This window comes from Sparus aurata, chromosome 14, assembly GCF_900880675.1.
Source record: "Sparus aurata chromosome 14, fSpaAur1.1, whole genome shotgun sequence".
Classification (NCBI taxonomy): domain Eukaryota; kingdom Metazoa; phylum Chordata; class Actinopteri; order Spariformes; family Sparidae; genus Sparus; species Sparus aurata.
Genome location: NC_044200.1, coordinates 19,000,692 through 19,017,042, shown reverse-complemented (window position 1 = coordinate 19,017,042; position 16,351 = coordinate 19,000,692). Strand labels below are relative to the sequence as shown.

The window sequence follows — 16,351 nt, the reverse complement described above, 5'->3', positions numbered from 1 at the left end:
CCGATTAGCAGCTGCATCAGAGGCTGGAGGTTGTCATCCTCTTGTGCATATGGAGAGATGCTCTTAGGGGATGTCTTGAACAAACTTGCAGTTTAAATTTCATCTAAGAGTCTGTGTATGTATAGCTCTCCACTATAAAGTCCCTCCTGCGTGTAAATATGTGTATGGAAATGACACGCCACATGGTCCTCAGCACTGGGCAGCGCTCTGCTCTCTGCAAGCAGCATTATCAATGACTCCTGCAGCAATAAGAGCAGCAGCTTTGAGCACGTTACACTGGAGACGCTGTAGCGAGCAGCCGGAGAGGCCAGACTTACACACTTTTGAGCCGAGAGCTCCTCAGAGCCTCTCCCTCTGCCAGCTTCCGTCATCTGAGGATGTTTTTTGGTTTCTTTTTTTTTTATTCTCACTACGGATTTAATTGCCGCGACTTCAAAAGTGATTATTTTGTAAGTTGCAAATTATTGAGGCAAATTTTGGTCGGGCAGTGTGATGATTCTGCTGATGGCTCCGAAATAAAGTTCTGGGGAAAATGAATTTGTTAAACCTGTTCAATTGCTCTAGACGGCGGAAAAAAATGTTAGAATCCCTTTTTAAAAAGCTGAATAGACATTAAATCAAACCTGATATTGAAGTGTTGTGAGTGTGGGCTGCAGGAGTGAAGATAAACCTAGAATTCAAAACCTGTTTATGTCAGTGTAGCTGCAAACTGAAAGCAGAACGTCTTCATAGTCCTGAGAAATGCACACATTTATAGAATATGTGTTGCAAAACCAATCTGTCATGTTTAATATTATTCATGCAGGAGGACAATATGTACAGCTTTAAATATCTATTTGTACCCAACTGCTAAATCTTCATCATTTTACCACCAATTTCAAAGGATAAGAGATTCACAAAAGTGTACAGGCATGGTTTTTGGGCCCTTTTAAAGGGTTACAGACTTTATTTCCTCCAAATACAGTTTATTGTTCTATAGGAGTTTGAACACACTGAATTATGTATTTACTTTTTAATACTATCACTGAAAATGGACACTAAACACATGTTCTTCCTATTACAGTAAATAACCAGTTGCCTGGCGTGTATGTGGCCCAGAACAGAGGGGGTGGAACAAAGAGTGGGTCTCCTGTCTATGAAATCACTCGTTGGCTGTTGCAGGCCACAGGGCGGGCATAGAAACTGCTAACTGGTCGGATGAGGTGTCAATCACTAGTTCACAGGTCGGCAGCCATCTTGGGTGACTCCATATTGCAGTTTAATGGCACTTTCCTTTCAAAAAGTGCCCAAGTGATATTAAAAATAAGTCACTATGTAAGATTATTGGGTGAAATGATCCCTTGTAACATATTTAATTGACCTCTGTAACTTTTACTGTGCAGTTAAATCAGAAGCTTTTAAAGTTTCATTGCATAATTTTTGGCCAGGTCTAAAACTTGCTGAGATATAAATTAAAGCATGCCAGTAATAGGTCCTGCTATAAGGGATTATTCCATCACTGCTGCTCTGTCAAAGTGTGTGTGTGTATATATATAAAAAAATATGATTTATTACTTCTAATAATACTTTACTCCCTTTGGCACCATTTTGTTATAGGCAGAAGGCAATTTTACAATCCCATTCAGAACTATAATTTGTAATTATGTGGTGGTTATGATGTTATGATTCTGTCTGTGGCCTCTCTTTCTCAGCTGACAGCGAAAGGATGATTAAAGTCAGCCTTCAGCCCGTCGTTTGAATTATTCGCCGCAGAGACGGCTGCATTACTTCCCAAAAAAAAGGGGGGGGGAAAGGCTTATTCAAACATCCAGTTGGCTGACAGTGAAATATGTGGAATAGTATCTGAGCTATGAGTGACACAAATGGATGAATGAGTGATAGTTTTGGCCTGCTGGCAAGAGTAAAACCACTCTATTAGCCTGTATTTATTAGCTTTTGGAGCTTTAGCAGTAATCTTAAAGATTTTAATTTCTGACGTTAACGAGAATCGCTGCCGATGGTGCCAATCAGATGCCAAATGAAAGAGTGTCTGAATTGTACATTTAACCGTACTTTTATGTCCTTCTTGGAATATTGATCGGGTCAAAAGATTTTCCTCTCTGCTGGACCCTCGGATTGGCTGAGATGAATGGGGCTGCGGGGTAATGGCTAGTGAAACAGAGTGATTTTCCATTATGCCAGAGTCGAAGAGAAGGGAGGACAGCGTCTGAGAAATGACCAAAGTGGGCAATGCTGATCACATCACATTAATTCAGCGTGCTCTGCTCCTTCGGGCCTGATCTGCCTGCATTGGACAAAAACAAAAAACTGCACCCCCAGCAACGAAAATCACCCAAGACACGATGACACCGCCGAATGCTTCTACCACAAGAGCTCTCGTCCTCGCACAGACTTTTTTCGGTGAACACATTCCAGCTCGGCTCTTTTCTTCAGGTCACGGTCCCTCTGCAACAAGAGTGCAATTTTGGGCTTGAAACACAGCAGCTGTTTTGCAGAGGGAGCAGGCATTGATAGGTTACTTGTGCTGTAAGCGCTGCAGCATCCCCACTCCACGGCAGAAACTGGTGCGGAAAGTTATTGTAGTGGCGGTGCGGAGTTGCCAGGTTGGTGACATTACCCCACCAAACACATGTGCTTGTGACAACGCCAATATTAGCAGGTGTAACAAGCGTTTTACAGGAATTATGCACGCCATCTGCACAGCGTTGTATTAATATACTGCTGATGCAAACTGAACATTTCCAACAGCCGCAGCTTCAGATTAAACTGGTAAAATATGAGTTGACCTTAAGTACGACGTAGGCTAGTTTAAGGAGTTTAGATCGGTTTGAAATATGTCATGGAGAAATTTTATTAATTCAGTCTGTGGGAGTAATCGAACAAGACTGATCTTGGCGAAGAGCTGCAGGCCACAGGATGCACACCTCCAACTTCTCAGTGACGTAACCAACTCCTTTTTCCCGAAACGGAAAACGGACTTCACTTTGACAACGCACTCCGCCATTACCTGTTCAGTCGACACTCCCTACTCCCATTGGGCACCAGCAGAGAAGAATGTGAAGTTCACTGCGGTGTGTTATGCAACCAGTGCTCAATAATTCAAACCCAAAGATCAGCTACTAGTAAACGAGTCCATATCTCAGTTCAAATCTCAGCAGGAGACGCTGTTAGTTCGAGACTTTAAAACAAAAGTTGTGTGATGTGACGCCTCCTGTGACTCGTGAACGAGCCGAAGAGTTTGAAGATGAGGTTGGAGAATAATCCAGTTCTGTAAAGCCGTTGAACTATGAACGACAGGCGACAGAAGTGAGTCTGTTGTCAGGGGGACGACGAGCTTACTTCTGCCGCTGTGTGGACGTACAGCCTGCTGTTAAAGATTCAAAAACCCAGCTTGGATGTTTAAGTGACGGGAGGATAAATGCTGTAACGTGCTTGTGATGCAAAATCCATTCTGACCAGCCACTTGGAAACCACAGAGTTAATGATCATCCGCCATCACAAAGACTAGTTCTGACTCGCCGCCCTTCGTTCTTAGGAGACGTAAAGGAAATCATAAACTGAGGTGTTTGACATGTGACATCCTTTGTGAGGGGCAGCAAAATCTTTTCTCATGTTTTCCCAGCTTCGATCCTCCCCGTCCCTCCCCTGTGGTCAGAGTTCCTCACATTCACACATTCCCACATCATCATATCTGCCCTCATTCCTTGAACCAATCAGGTGCTGCAACTGCTGCCTGTCCACCACGTCGCTGAGCCCACACCTCCTATTACCATCACGATCTACAGATTGAACTGTGAGATTCTGTTTTCCACATATATTGGCTTTTCATCCATCACCACCAGCATCCCAAGGGAGATTGTCCCATCTCTTGTCTTCATGGGCTTGCATATAATGAGGACACTTCACAGCGATGGAGTCCAAAGTCTTTCTCGTGGCTACCTCTGTCGCGCCACGTGTTTCATTAAACGTGTCCCTCTTTTTCAATTTGCTGCTATCAGCTCCGCTGAAAATAAACCGGCAATGAAAAGTATGAATAAATGACATCTATACGACAAAAACAAAACAGCTGTAAGTAGTGTTCGTCCTTTTAAATATCTCCGTGTGACTTGAGCTGACAACAACCTCCGAACCAGATCAAGGTGAACCGACAGTCGGTAGGAAGACAGAAAATTAGAGCGGTGGAATAGAGGCACGTCTGGCGCTCTGCCAGCCTAAGCATCTTAGAAGAAGTTCCTGAACAATGTCCTGTTGCTACCATTCAGTAGCGGGATTACTTAATACGATTAAACGGGCCGTCAAATCAGCCGTGGTAAACGTAGCCCATAACAACAGTGAGAAGATGAGGAAGGTGCATGACAGAGATTAGGAAAAAGGTGAACTCCAGTGAGCCGTACGGTAGGGTTTACGACCTGGTTACTTAATTTGGGAAGATGAGTTTTCTCTCTCTCTGTGTGTGTGTGTGTGTGTGTGTGTGTGTGTGTGTGTGTGTGTGTGTGTGTGTGTGTGTGTGTGTGTGTGTGTGTGTGTGTGTGTGTGTGTGTGTGTGTCTGAGAAAAGTTGAAACTGGCCGTGTGTTCTGTGTGTTTTCATCCTTCATGGATGTCTTTGAAAGCGGTTGTGAAAATACTTGCAGCGGGTTGGTTCACCACTGGAACAGAAGGTCAGCGAGGGTTTGAGGATCGCTCGAGTAACGCAGAGTTTTTGAGATGTTTTTCAGTTCTTTCAGCGCCATAAACAAGGCAGAGTGTACGGGGATACTAAGGTGCTGCTGTTCTTTGTGCGAGATGCTAATGTCAGCATGTGTCAAGGTCCTATCATTTCGGCTTCATTGTATTTGTGTTCGCTGGGTTTCCTTGCGGTATCTTTTGCTCCGTTTCCCTGCTGTGTTCTCGTGCACCTGTCTTGCTTCCGTCTCATTAGCCCTCCCTTGTTCTCTGGTGTTCCCCCACTCATTACCATCACCTGTGTTTCTCCATCTCACTCCACCTGCACCTCATCATCTCGTTAGTTTGGTTTGTATTTAAGTCCAGTCTTCGTCGAGTTTCCCCTGATCTCGTTGTTGTGTTTGCCTGTCCCCCTGTGTCGCCATTATCCCGGGTAAGACGTCATCCATTGGTCTTTTCTGCCTGCAGTCTTCTGCATGTCGGTTTACTTCGTCTCCTCTAAAAACGACAACGCTAACATGCTTTCTTTTTTACCGTGTTCGTCTAACAACTAAAATAAAGCGCAAATAAAAAAGACCCAAGGTGGACCCAAATGTTTTAGACGGCAGGTAGGAAGATCACTGATTATTCCCATTTTAGCAAAACATGACAGCAGGATCAGGGGAACAAAGACTGAACTAAATATTGGGCTTAAATACAAATTAAACTAATGAGGGGATGAAAGGCTGGAACATCAGTTGAGGAAGGGGGGGGGGCTAATAAAGATGAAGCAGTGCAGGTGTGGAGGGAAGGCAGAATTGGCGAGAAGCCAGGAGAAAAGAGGAGGTAAACGGAGCACAAGACACCACAAAAACACCCCACAGAAATGAAAGGGGACAAATATGACAGCACCATGACACACATTAGGACTTGATAAAAGTGCTTTAATGTTAAGAGATCACCAAACCAAGCAAAAGTCAACGTCCGAGGGATTCATCCTCAGGAATCCAATTACATTGTGACACATTATTTATGGAAATCCATCTAGTAGCTGTTGAGATATTTCAGTCTGGACTAAAGTAACATTCTGACAAACTCTACTAGGTGGCGAGCCCCACAGGTATCACTAAAAAGAGTGAAGTCCCATCTCACAAAACATGACAGTCAACTAGACTGCACTTACTTTTACCTTCCCCCCCCCCCCCCCGCTGCCGACTCTCCCATGTGGGATGCCGTTAATTTTCATCACATGTCACATAGATGTTGACGTTTCATTTACTCCGCTCCGCTGGGAATCACCTCAAATCAATCGCAGGCACCTGGCAGATATGGTAAATCTTCCTAACAGGCGTGCCCTTAGGGTAAATGAAAGTGAATGTTACGTCCTCTTGAGGTAAATTCGCAGCGACTGCGACGTGTAGAGCGGGCGCGTGGGGAAACGGGAAGATGTTTATTTGTATTTGTTTATTCTGACAGTGCGAGAGAATTATCCTAATGAAACATGAAAGTGCGCGTGTGATGCAAAGTCAGGGAATTAGGACGTGAGGAGTGAATTTAGAATGCATCTGTTTGCTGCTGGCTTTATCTGTTTGAACCCGGTGCCCCCTTGTAATTGATCTGTGGTCCACTTGCTCGGGCTGTCCTAATCATCATCCATCTAAAGTATTGATCAGGTTATATGAAAACGATCTAATCGACGGCTGTGATTGAGTTGACGTGTATGTCTTCGTTCAGGAAGTAGTTCTTCAAGGTGAATATGCTTATTAGAAACATTAAAGGAGACCTATTAAGGTTTTTTTTTTTTGTTTTTCCCAGAAAAGCCCAAAGTCAGCGCTAACGGGAGCTCTTCTCTCCCACAGAAAAAGCCTCCCGTTGTGCCTCAAACGCCTCGCAGGAAGTCCTGCCTTTTAATTCCGTGACTCCTTGACATCACTACGTCACCATGTGTCGCACATTTGCGTCATTTATCCCCATATTTGCGAAAGAAGCGAAGCTAATTAAAAGCTGAAAACATGACAGAGCCGAGTGGAGACACAGTGAGCTATGCTGGCTCAGGCGTGTGTGAGTCGACCAATAAGAGGAGACTGGAGTATTCAGGGAGGGGGGAGCTTTTAAAGAGACGGAACATCTCTCAACAAAGAATTTGACAGTATGAGAAAACTGATAAAACCTTTGCTTTTAGTAGCCCAAAATAAAAATTATGAACATGGAAATTGGCAGAAGGCTTCCTTTAACATGTTTTTAGAATATTTACTCTTCATTATGATGCATAGTTCATACTAGAAATCTTAAATATTTAGATTTTGTGTGATTTTATGCTTTTATCCATGTCTTATTTTTGCTCGTTAAGAAACCATCTCTCACCCTGAAGACACGCTACGCTGAAGGAACATTAATTTCAACACCTACGGTAAATGTTAAATGACCCAGCACCTTATGCGACACAACAAACTGATTAATCTTTAACGTGGCACTTTTTTTTCTTTTTTCTTTTTTGAGGCCTCGCTTCACACTAGGCTGCCACTCCGATGAGCCGTCACGTGTGTTTCACTATCAGGCATGTTATCGCCGGGCCCGGGGAAAAAACATTCAATATGCCTCGGGAACGCTGCATGTGTCCGGGGCCATTTCGTGAGAGAGTGCACAAAGTCAAGGCCATCAAACACACCAACAGGTAATGAGATCCCCAATGTGATACACACAAGGTCTTTAATGTCAATAGAAACCTCTAGTTTCTGTAATGCTTCTATCCCAAGGAGAGAGGGGGAGCCTTATCTCGGAGGAAGGTGGCCATCCATCAGCAATTTCTCCCAGTTTATCAGCCTGCCCAAGTCGAATCGCACAATGATGTCAGGCATTAATCAAACGCTGACACCTCACATTCAGGACTGAGACATGTACCCTTTTCTCTCTGCCCAAATCTGTTTATTGTCCTGCTGAGGCTCTCTGGCTGCAGATTTAAGCCCCTTTTTTTTTTCTTTTTTTTTTTCTTTACAGCCGCTCGCCAGCATCAGACAGCTGGAGGATTGTGCATGGAAAGTGCAGGGACCATCCACTGAAAAATCCAAAAAGGCGACATGCTCAGAACTCTTGTACCTCAGCCACTTCATTACAGTTTTATTCTCACTAATGTGTTGCAGAAAGTGCTCTTAGAGGCTGGCCCCTAGAAGAGACTGTTCCCGTGTGTGTCGGTGTGCTGGGAATAATCTTGTCACTGTAAATGCGGCAGGACAAGGAGGGGGAAAAACGCTTCTTGTGGCGGAGTCGGTTGTCTCTTCTTTCTCGGCTCCCCGCTGACCGCTCATTCATTCTGTTTAGAAAATTACTGAGTGCTATTGATGTGCCGAATCGAAACCCTCGCAGGACGGGAGGGTTGTCATAAATCGAACATCTTGGACACCGTGCGGCAGGCTGATATACTCTCCATGGGGCGATATTCATGTCAAAACATTACTCTAAAGCGGAGACTCAGAGGTTTGTCGATGTAGAGCAAATCTGAAGGAAAGTATGCCAGTGATGTAAGCGTTTGATTCGGCCTCGGAGAGTGCTCCAGCTCTTGCGGTTGATCGTGAAAACCCTTAGGAGGACTTGAATTTTTCAGATGGATGAATATTTGGATGCTAAATAGCGGGGAGCCAGATGTGACCCTGGAACACGTCCCTTCTCTCCCCGCCTCTATTGTCAGAGAAAAAAAAGGATGTTTTTTACGTAAGCCATTTGCTGAACTCGATTCTTCCCTCTATTAATTTGGGGCAGGAGTCACTGTGGGACATTTAAACTGACGTGACCTGCGAGACAGGGCTCTGAGTCCAAAATTGTCTCCGTTAATAACGTTCACCCGCCGACCTGAAGCACGGTTCATACCCTAACATCAGGGAATGGCAGCGCTCCTGCCTGTAAGTTTTGATTTGTAGTCAAGCGTCTGTTGGAGGCACAACACCAGACAGACTAATTACACACGAACAGTCATTACAGAGTTTTAATTATGTTCTCCGCAGTAATTGTGCTTACATCTTTCCATTTACTTTTTGATTATAAAGCATCCGAGTTGTATCCAAACAACTCCTATTCCGGTCGTCACGTTTACACTCTTTCATTTGCCGTGATGGAGAGTGACATTAGGAGCTGACCGAAAGCCTCGCAGTGGAAATGGCTTCTGAAGATGTGAGGACGTTCACTTCGCTTTTCTCGGCTTTAGTGTCTCGATTTCCGCCGACATTAGAAACATGGAGAGATTCAATTGCAGATCTTCAGGTCTCAACGTTGATCCACTTGCAAAAACACAAAGAAGAACATGATATAGGAAATGTTTTTAGATTATCTTTTTTTTAACAACCCAACACCGGTTTGATATTCCTTGGCGTGCAAACCATTACCCTTTGACGCACAACTTAAAATCACTTTCACTGTGAGAACAAATCAAAATGTGCTTAAAAATCTTTTTCAATCAAGAACTATGTCTCAAACAAAGTTACTCTGACTAGAATCCTGCCCCTACTTCTTCAAAAACCCTTTATTTTACCGACCAGTGGCTGTCCCATTGCCACTCAGCCCAATTTCCCAGACAAGAATATTGATATCAGATTATCCAAAAACCCTGGACTGTGTTTAATGACAGCATTTACATGTCGATCGCCAGTGTTTCTAAGTACCCATGCAAAATCTGGGTGTAGCAACTACCACGGTCAGGTTAGGGAGCGATCATGGTTATAGAAAATAAAATACAGGGTTATGCAATTAAAACACCTGGTTGAGGGTTGGGAAAGATGGTTGTTCTGGTAAATAAAAAACACAGTAAAACCCCAGGTGTGTCACAGGAGGTGAACTCCAATCACCTGAATGAAAGTCAGGCATGCTTATACATCCATCCAATGGTCAGACCTCAACACTCCCACCTGGTAACCAGTGGGTCGCCCCAATGTTGAGGAGCACACCCATTGCTACGCCTCTCGCAGTGGTAGCCACACCCAAAACCATAAGTTTCTTTTTTCCTCTATTTTTCTCTGAACAAGACCTTAATTTACAAACCGAGACTCAAGCTGTATATAAGAAGACCTGAATTAGCGATTGAGACCAGAAACTGTTTACTGAGGTCATAAATCAAGTGAGAAGTTGGGTCATTTTCTCATAAGCTTGCATACAATCTGACTTCTTTTTTAAAACCAGCTGGCTATAGCAGGTTAAAGGTGCTTTTCAAACTCAGGAGATCTCTCTATTCTTGCGACACAGGCACACCACTACCTGCCCTTCCTGTACAATTTTAAAGAACAATCCTAAGGTTATTGCGTTGTGTCACTGCAGCAGCTGCCAATAACCTCAGGCGAATGATTATGCTGTTTTTTATGAACATCCTGATATTATTTTTCTGCTATGAAAATGGGTCTCGGGTTATCTTCATCCTCTCTGAAGCTGCCGCTCCTGGAGGCCATGTGTTTTTTTACGATTGATGTGAGCACTTTATTGTCCAGCACTCCCGGGCTGTGAGGGATGACTGATACAAAAAAACTTTAAAGCCTGTTATTGAAAAGGGTCGAACCCCAGTAAAGGAAAATACTTTGCCTTAAACCTTTTTTTTTTCACCGGCGGTCAAATTCATGAGAAATATCAGCAGCAGTGCAATTACAGATGGCTTGCACACACACTCGCACTAACACACAGGTGCCATCTTGAAGACTGCGAAGTCGCGCAGAAAATTGCATTTTTCATGTTACTGAATATAACATGTATGCAAATTTCAGGTGCCTGAGAATCTTCCAATCATTGACTTCTGGGAATGCACTATGGCTCATAATTGAAGATTATGTACAGTATATAATATGTGTGCAATGAGAGGTAATGTGTGGCTTTTTATGGGAGTATCTATTCCGATGATAATAACTGTGATGAATGGTAACGACCTGAAATAAGCAGCCTTATCGTGTTCCCACTGCTAATGCTCCGACGAGCAGCCACCCTTTTCACAACGGCCCTTTACCCCCCTGCAGACAAACAGTGTACATAGATTATTCAATACCTTTTGTCATTACAGTACGAGTGGATTGACATTCTGCTAATGTCCTTCGCTGGCTGCTTTAACGTCACCCTACCCTCCCCCCCGCCTCAAAGACAATCAAGAGGCTTGGACTGCAGTGTCTCCCTTGTGCAGTAAAATTAGCAGCTCTGAGGTGAGCCCGTGTTAGAGTCGCCTTCTCTGAAAACTCCCAGAGAAGGGGAAACAAATTCCCATGGCTGTCTCAGGTGCACTTCAGGTGTTGGCAGGACAAAGACGTACAGCGAAAGGATGAAAAGTAGTGGTTGGTTTCCAGAGAATTCCTAGAACAGCCATCGTTGGACCTGACACAGCTATAGTTAAGATGATGATGATGATGATGATGATGATGATCTCCCTAGCCCCTTGACTGTCCCAAACCCCAGGTTTAGAACCGATGTGTAAGGGGAAAGTTCCAAGATGGACTGTTTGTAGAGATGGGATGTGAGGGAAAGTTGAGGGAAATGCATGAATGGAATCAGGCAGCAGTGTCTTTATGAAGAAATATTGAAGCAGATCACTGTGTAAGTTCCAGTCGGCAGGAAAGTTGATTTGAGTCTTGTTCCCAATTTGTCAAATACTTTTGAACGGCGATCAACCCTACCTACATCCCAAAGCTGAGGTGTCGAGTTTCCTTTATGTAGAAAGGTGGAAAGCCGTAGTAACCATGACCTCTCCCTTAACCACCAAGTGTTTTAGTCGCCCAATTTTTAAAAATTATTGTTATTCGATTATTTTTTTGTGCCTTTTTAAAGGGGCGAGCGAGAGGGGATGTCATACAGCAAAGGGCGACAGGTTGGATCCAAAACCTGGGGTGCTGCGGCAAGGACACAGCTTCTGGATATGTTGCCCACAGTGGGCATCACAAGTTTGTTACAGAACTCCAAAGTAAACATAAAGCAGGTGAGTAATCCACAACCAAACCTGACGACTTCCAAATGGAAGACAGGAAAACACGATGAGGCATATCTCGCCCCTCGGCTTCACCAGTACATCGGTGGGCAAAGAAGAGAAAGCGTGTTGTGTGTCTCAAAATATAAGCTTCTGATGGTATGAAGCCGAACAAGTGGAGCTGCTCCCTGGAGAAGTCACATCATGAACACTGAGGAGAAGCCTGCTGATTTCTTCAGGAAAAAAAAAAAAAAAAGCTACTGAACCGTTTTTTGAACTACAGAGCGGCTTCAGTAAAACGGCAGCTGTGCCTTCAAATGCTCAACTCGCCTCCTACAAAGCAGCCTACAGAGTTTCTCAGTGTGAAGAGCTGCACAGTTGCCGAGGAATCGCTTCTGCTATTGAAATGGTTTCGACTGTGATTGATGAAGCAACAGCAAAGACTATTCTTCCGTCAAACAATTCTATTGTGAGGCGTAAAAGGCCTGTATGTAGCTAAAGCTAATGCTGTCAAGGTCTTGTCGCTTCCATTTCCTTTTACGTGAGTGTATTTTGTTCTGTTTCCCTCTTGTGTTGCACCTCACCCCCTCAGTAGTTTAGTTTGTATTTGACTCTTTACTTTAATCTTTGTCGAGTCATCTGGTGTCTTTTTTCTCTGATCCTGATGTCCCTTGTGTTCGTCTTTTCCTAGATCCCGAATAAAACTTCATCCATTGCACTTCCTGCCTTCCTTTTCTGATGCGGAGACTCTCATGCAACCCAAGAGCATTCAGAGGAGCACTGTTCCTATCTATGCTATTGACCCGCAGTGTTAACCCACTGTTGCCGACCTCTCACTCTTGGATCACGGTTAAATTGTGTTCCAGGCTGGAATAATTCCCACTAATCAGTCGATCTCGAACCCCTGCTCATGTCTCCGTAATGTGCTGGCAGCTTGCAGGATCGTGTCTTTCCCCACCTTTTTATACAGAGGGCAAATCTATAGGCCTATGACATGCATAATTCAGGCCGCCGGTGCTGGCACGATGAATGGATTTATCACCACACAGTGAATAAATGGTGGAGTGTGAATACGTATGTTGAGCGGAATGGGGGGGAGGAGTCGCAATCGATCTTCGTGTCCGGTTACAGCAGGATTTGGCAACATGTGTGTCTATGAATAACACAAATTCAGCAGGATGAATGGATTTTATTGGGAGTCACAAGCTCCCATTTTGCAATCAAGGAGATATTTGGTGATGTTCCCTTGCCTATGGAATCCCAAAGGGCCAGTCAGAGACTGAGCAGTAATCAATGACCTGGCTCCAGTAATTACTGTTTACTTTTAGCTCATTATTCTCGGAGCTTTGATTAAGCAATAGCCCTCATGTGAAGGATGTGTGGCCTTAATTGGTGGTTGCCAGGATGCGCATCTCCCGCTTCTGTTGTGATGCCTATGGGGAGGAATGGCGGGGTCAGGAAGTGAGAGTCGCCTCGGTCAGCTATTCTTGGCCCTGCCTTTGAGTCACTCACATACTGTGTTTGTCCGCCGAGTCGACACGTGACGAAAGACGAACAGCAGCCCTCCGTCCGGCACAAGCAAACAGTGCCGCACATGCTTCACACGGCGGAAGAGAATGGTTCATATGTTGACATTTACAACCTAATTAAAACCGAGCAGGGAAATGATTGTCGCAGGCAGGTGGTTATACACAAAAACGTACACGAGGATACAAGCGTTTGCATCGACGCCATCCCGCACACAATTTAGCGACTCCTGACGCACTTTTAGCCGAGCAGCGCTAATCCCACCCCGGCTGGGGAAAAAAAACCTGCTCATTTGAATCGCTCAAATCCTCGGATGATTAAAATATATTACCATGTCGGGGGGGGGAACTCGTACTGTTGATATTAAAGATGTATGTATGCACATAAATTCCCCCATCGCCTCCCGCGGTTTGATTAGGAGCTGAGAGGGAAAAATGTAGGTAACAAATAAAAAACGTATCGAAGATGGAATTGTAAACGGAACCAAAGTTGTTATTAGAATGCATTTTGCATTATTTGTTCACGCGCCCGAGGCCGAGCAGAGTCTGCTGTCACATCTGACTTGTCAAGTGGGAACACGCCTCTCAGCCGCCGGCCTCGCAACTGTGGACACAGGCCGACTTCTGGTCCTCAGTCTTAGAGAAAGAGAAAAATCTGTCGCTTATTCTTCTTTGACCACACAGACACAGTCCTCGCAGCAGCATCATCAGCGCACGGATCCCCTTTTTAAATAATTCAGCGTCTACATGAGAAACCCAGTAAATTCCTCCCTTCTGCTATAGCAGCCAATCCTACTGCATTCCCCAAGCTCCATTCATTAAAGGCGTCCTTTGAGTCCTTCCATGCTGAGAGCAATACCGTCTACACCTCGCGATTCAGTTACCACCTCCCCCACCTCCCCACCGCCACGGCCACATGCGCAAACACTCGCTGTACCGCGCTGCGTCTGCCTGTGCCGAGCCTCCTGTTATGACACTCGGGTAAAAAAAAGGAAAAAAAAAAAAAAACAAGGGAAGGGAAAATACAATAAACCAGTTCACCAGTTTGCCGCCGCTCTCATATTCTCCCATTTAAGAGGACGAAAACGTGGAGGTCTGATTGAATGTCCTAATGGAAAATAAAAAGCGCCTGAGCTTCATCACTTTTACTATATATCGGAGAACATTCGTCTTTCCCGCGTGCGCCCCACATCCCTGCTCCAGAATCCAGAAGGTGCTCGTTGTTTGGGCGCGCGTGTTCATCACTCGCAACCGGCTTTCTCTCGCTCATTTTCATGGGTAATTGGCCAGGCGGCACACGGAACCAGAGACCTGCAGGCGACACGGAGGAAGGGGAACACTGGGATGGAAGAAAAAACTGAATTCACTGAAGCATGTCAAACATTATTATTATTCTTTTTTCTCCTTCCCAGCTTCCCCTCCGTTCAGCCACTCTATCTTGTTGTTCAGTCATTAATTTCCGTGCTCTCCTCAAACACGCCACGCTCCCGCCACATATGCTTTAATATCTATCTTTTTTTTTCTTTTTTTTTTTTTTTTTTTCAGATTTCAAACTCGAGCCGCCGTCCCTCCCCGCCTCTCCTCTCCTTAATTTTCCTCCTCATTCTCATTCCTCCTCTTGCCCGTCGAGCGCACCCCCCCCATATCTCGATTAGACCTCTGGAAACGCCCGAGCAATTTCCTGGAAGATTATAGTGATGGATTTTACACAATATCAATCAGAAGCGAAATGTGGGGCTCCGAACAGCCCCTCCACCGCCGCGCGAGGGGGATGTTTTGCCGGAGAGGTCGGTCGAAGGAAGCCCACCGAGAAACGATGCGCGCGTTATTAACTGCTTTTCCTGCGCGGCTTTTTGAACCCCTCCGCGCGGCCTTCCCTTTCGCTAATCTTTCCTCGAGTGTTTCCCCGGTCAAGATGATGTGTTTTTCAATTACACCCAGACATGCGAGCGCGGTGATTAATAAAAAAAATAGAGTTGGAGAGAGAGACGCTGGACACCTGACAGCGGCCACCCTCGAGGGAAGATGAGCCGTCATCATCCCCCGATGACGTGTCACCCGCCGCATTCACTCGCCTCCCCTGTTTTTTCAACAAGCGGCTCTGAATGAGGTCACATTCCTCTGACCTCGGGGCATTATTACCCTGTAATCATGTGTTGCTCTGCATGGCTACATTTGTTATTTCTCGTTGACAGCGGAGTGTTAGAAGAAAGCAATTTTACCTGATGGATGGTCATAAGAGGGGGGAGAGGCTATATCAGCTTCGTGCCTCGCCAGTGAATTATGCACAACAACAACAACAAAAAAAAAAATCCCGCCGACGCCCGAACCGGCTGCCTCAGAATACCTGCCTCCTCAAATATACTACGCAGGTTATTACCGAGGACTCCTCGGCTTGTCAGAATGTGCGCGAGGCCCATTCATTACCATAGTATTTACGTGTCCCCTTAAATCAAACGAGGCCGTCAGTCCTTACATTACGTCGGCGCCATGAAAAATTGTTGACTTATTTTTCCAGCGCGGCGCAGGCCCTCGGACGACTGATTCATGGGCCGTTCATGATCGCCAGAAATCAATCGGGGCGCTGCTCCTCCGGCCCGCGCTCTTCTGTCTGTTGGCGGCAATAGGGATAACGTGTCAAAGTGGGCCTCCTCAATCTTGTCACTTTAAGTGCAATCAATACTGCCTCCCCACCAACCACCGAATGCCTCTGAATACCAGCCCCCCCCCCTCCACTCCTCTCCTCTCCTCTCCTGCACACTGGGCTGAACATTTCAATCAATATCTGACTGGAGGCTAAAAACCATCTGCAGAAGCAAACACACACACTCACCAAAAAAAAGCGAGGATGAATTAAATGCTTAATATAGTGAAAACGGCGACGCACTCGGCAGGGAGAGCTGCACAATGAAAGCCGGTGAACGTGCGAAGAGGTGGGAAAAAAAAGCTGTATTCTGTAACTCGCTCGCCGGACCGAGCGCAGCGGATCAAACACATCGCCACTCAATTGGCGCCGCGGTGCGATTAACGGAACAGAGAGCTTTTCTTCATCTTTAACCACGGCTAGTCCAGCACTGTTTCTCCTCCTGTGAGTGTGTCGTCCCCACAGCCACCGTACATCACCCCGGGGACAATCCTCAATGTATGGCCTGCCGTCGACTTCCAGACGGCGCCAATCCATTAAAAGCAAGCCTCTAGGCCAGTGTACCTGTAAATTAGCCGACCTTAAAAAATTCAACAAGCCCAGGGAGAGGTTTTGAAAT

General features: G+C 45.3%; 1 protein-coding gene and 1 long non-coding RNA gene across 3 annotated transcripts in view; one reads left to right on the top strand and one right to left on the bottom strand.

Moving 5' to 3' along the window:
* chrm2a (cholinergic receptor, muscarinic 2a) overlaps positions 1–16,351 on the bottom strand; it is an 89,187-nt gene that overhangs the window by 36,619 nt on the left and 36,217 nt on the right. The window lies entirely within an intron of this gene.
* On the top strand, positions 6,993–12,280 carry LOC115595483 (uncharacterized). Its single transcript, XR_003986708.1, has 3 exons — positions 6,993–7,053; positions 7,143–7,317; positions 11,427–12,280. It is a non-coding gene; the product is annotated as an uncharacterized LOC115595483 (long non-coding RNA).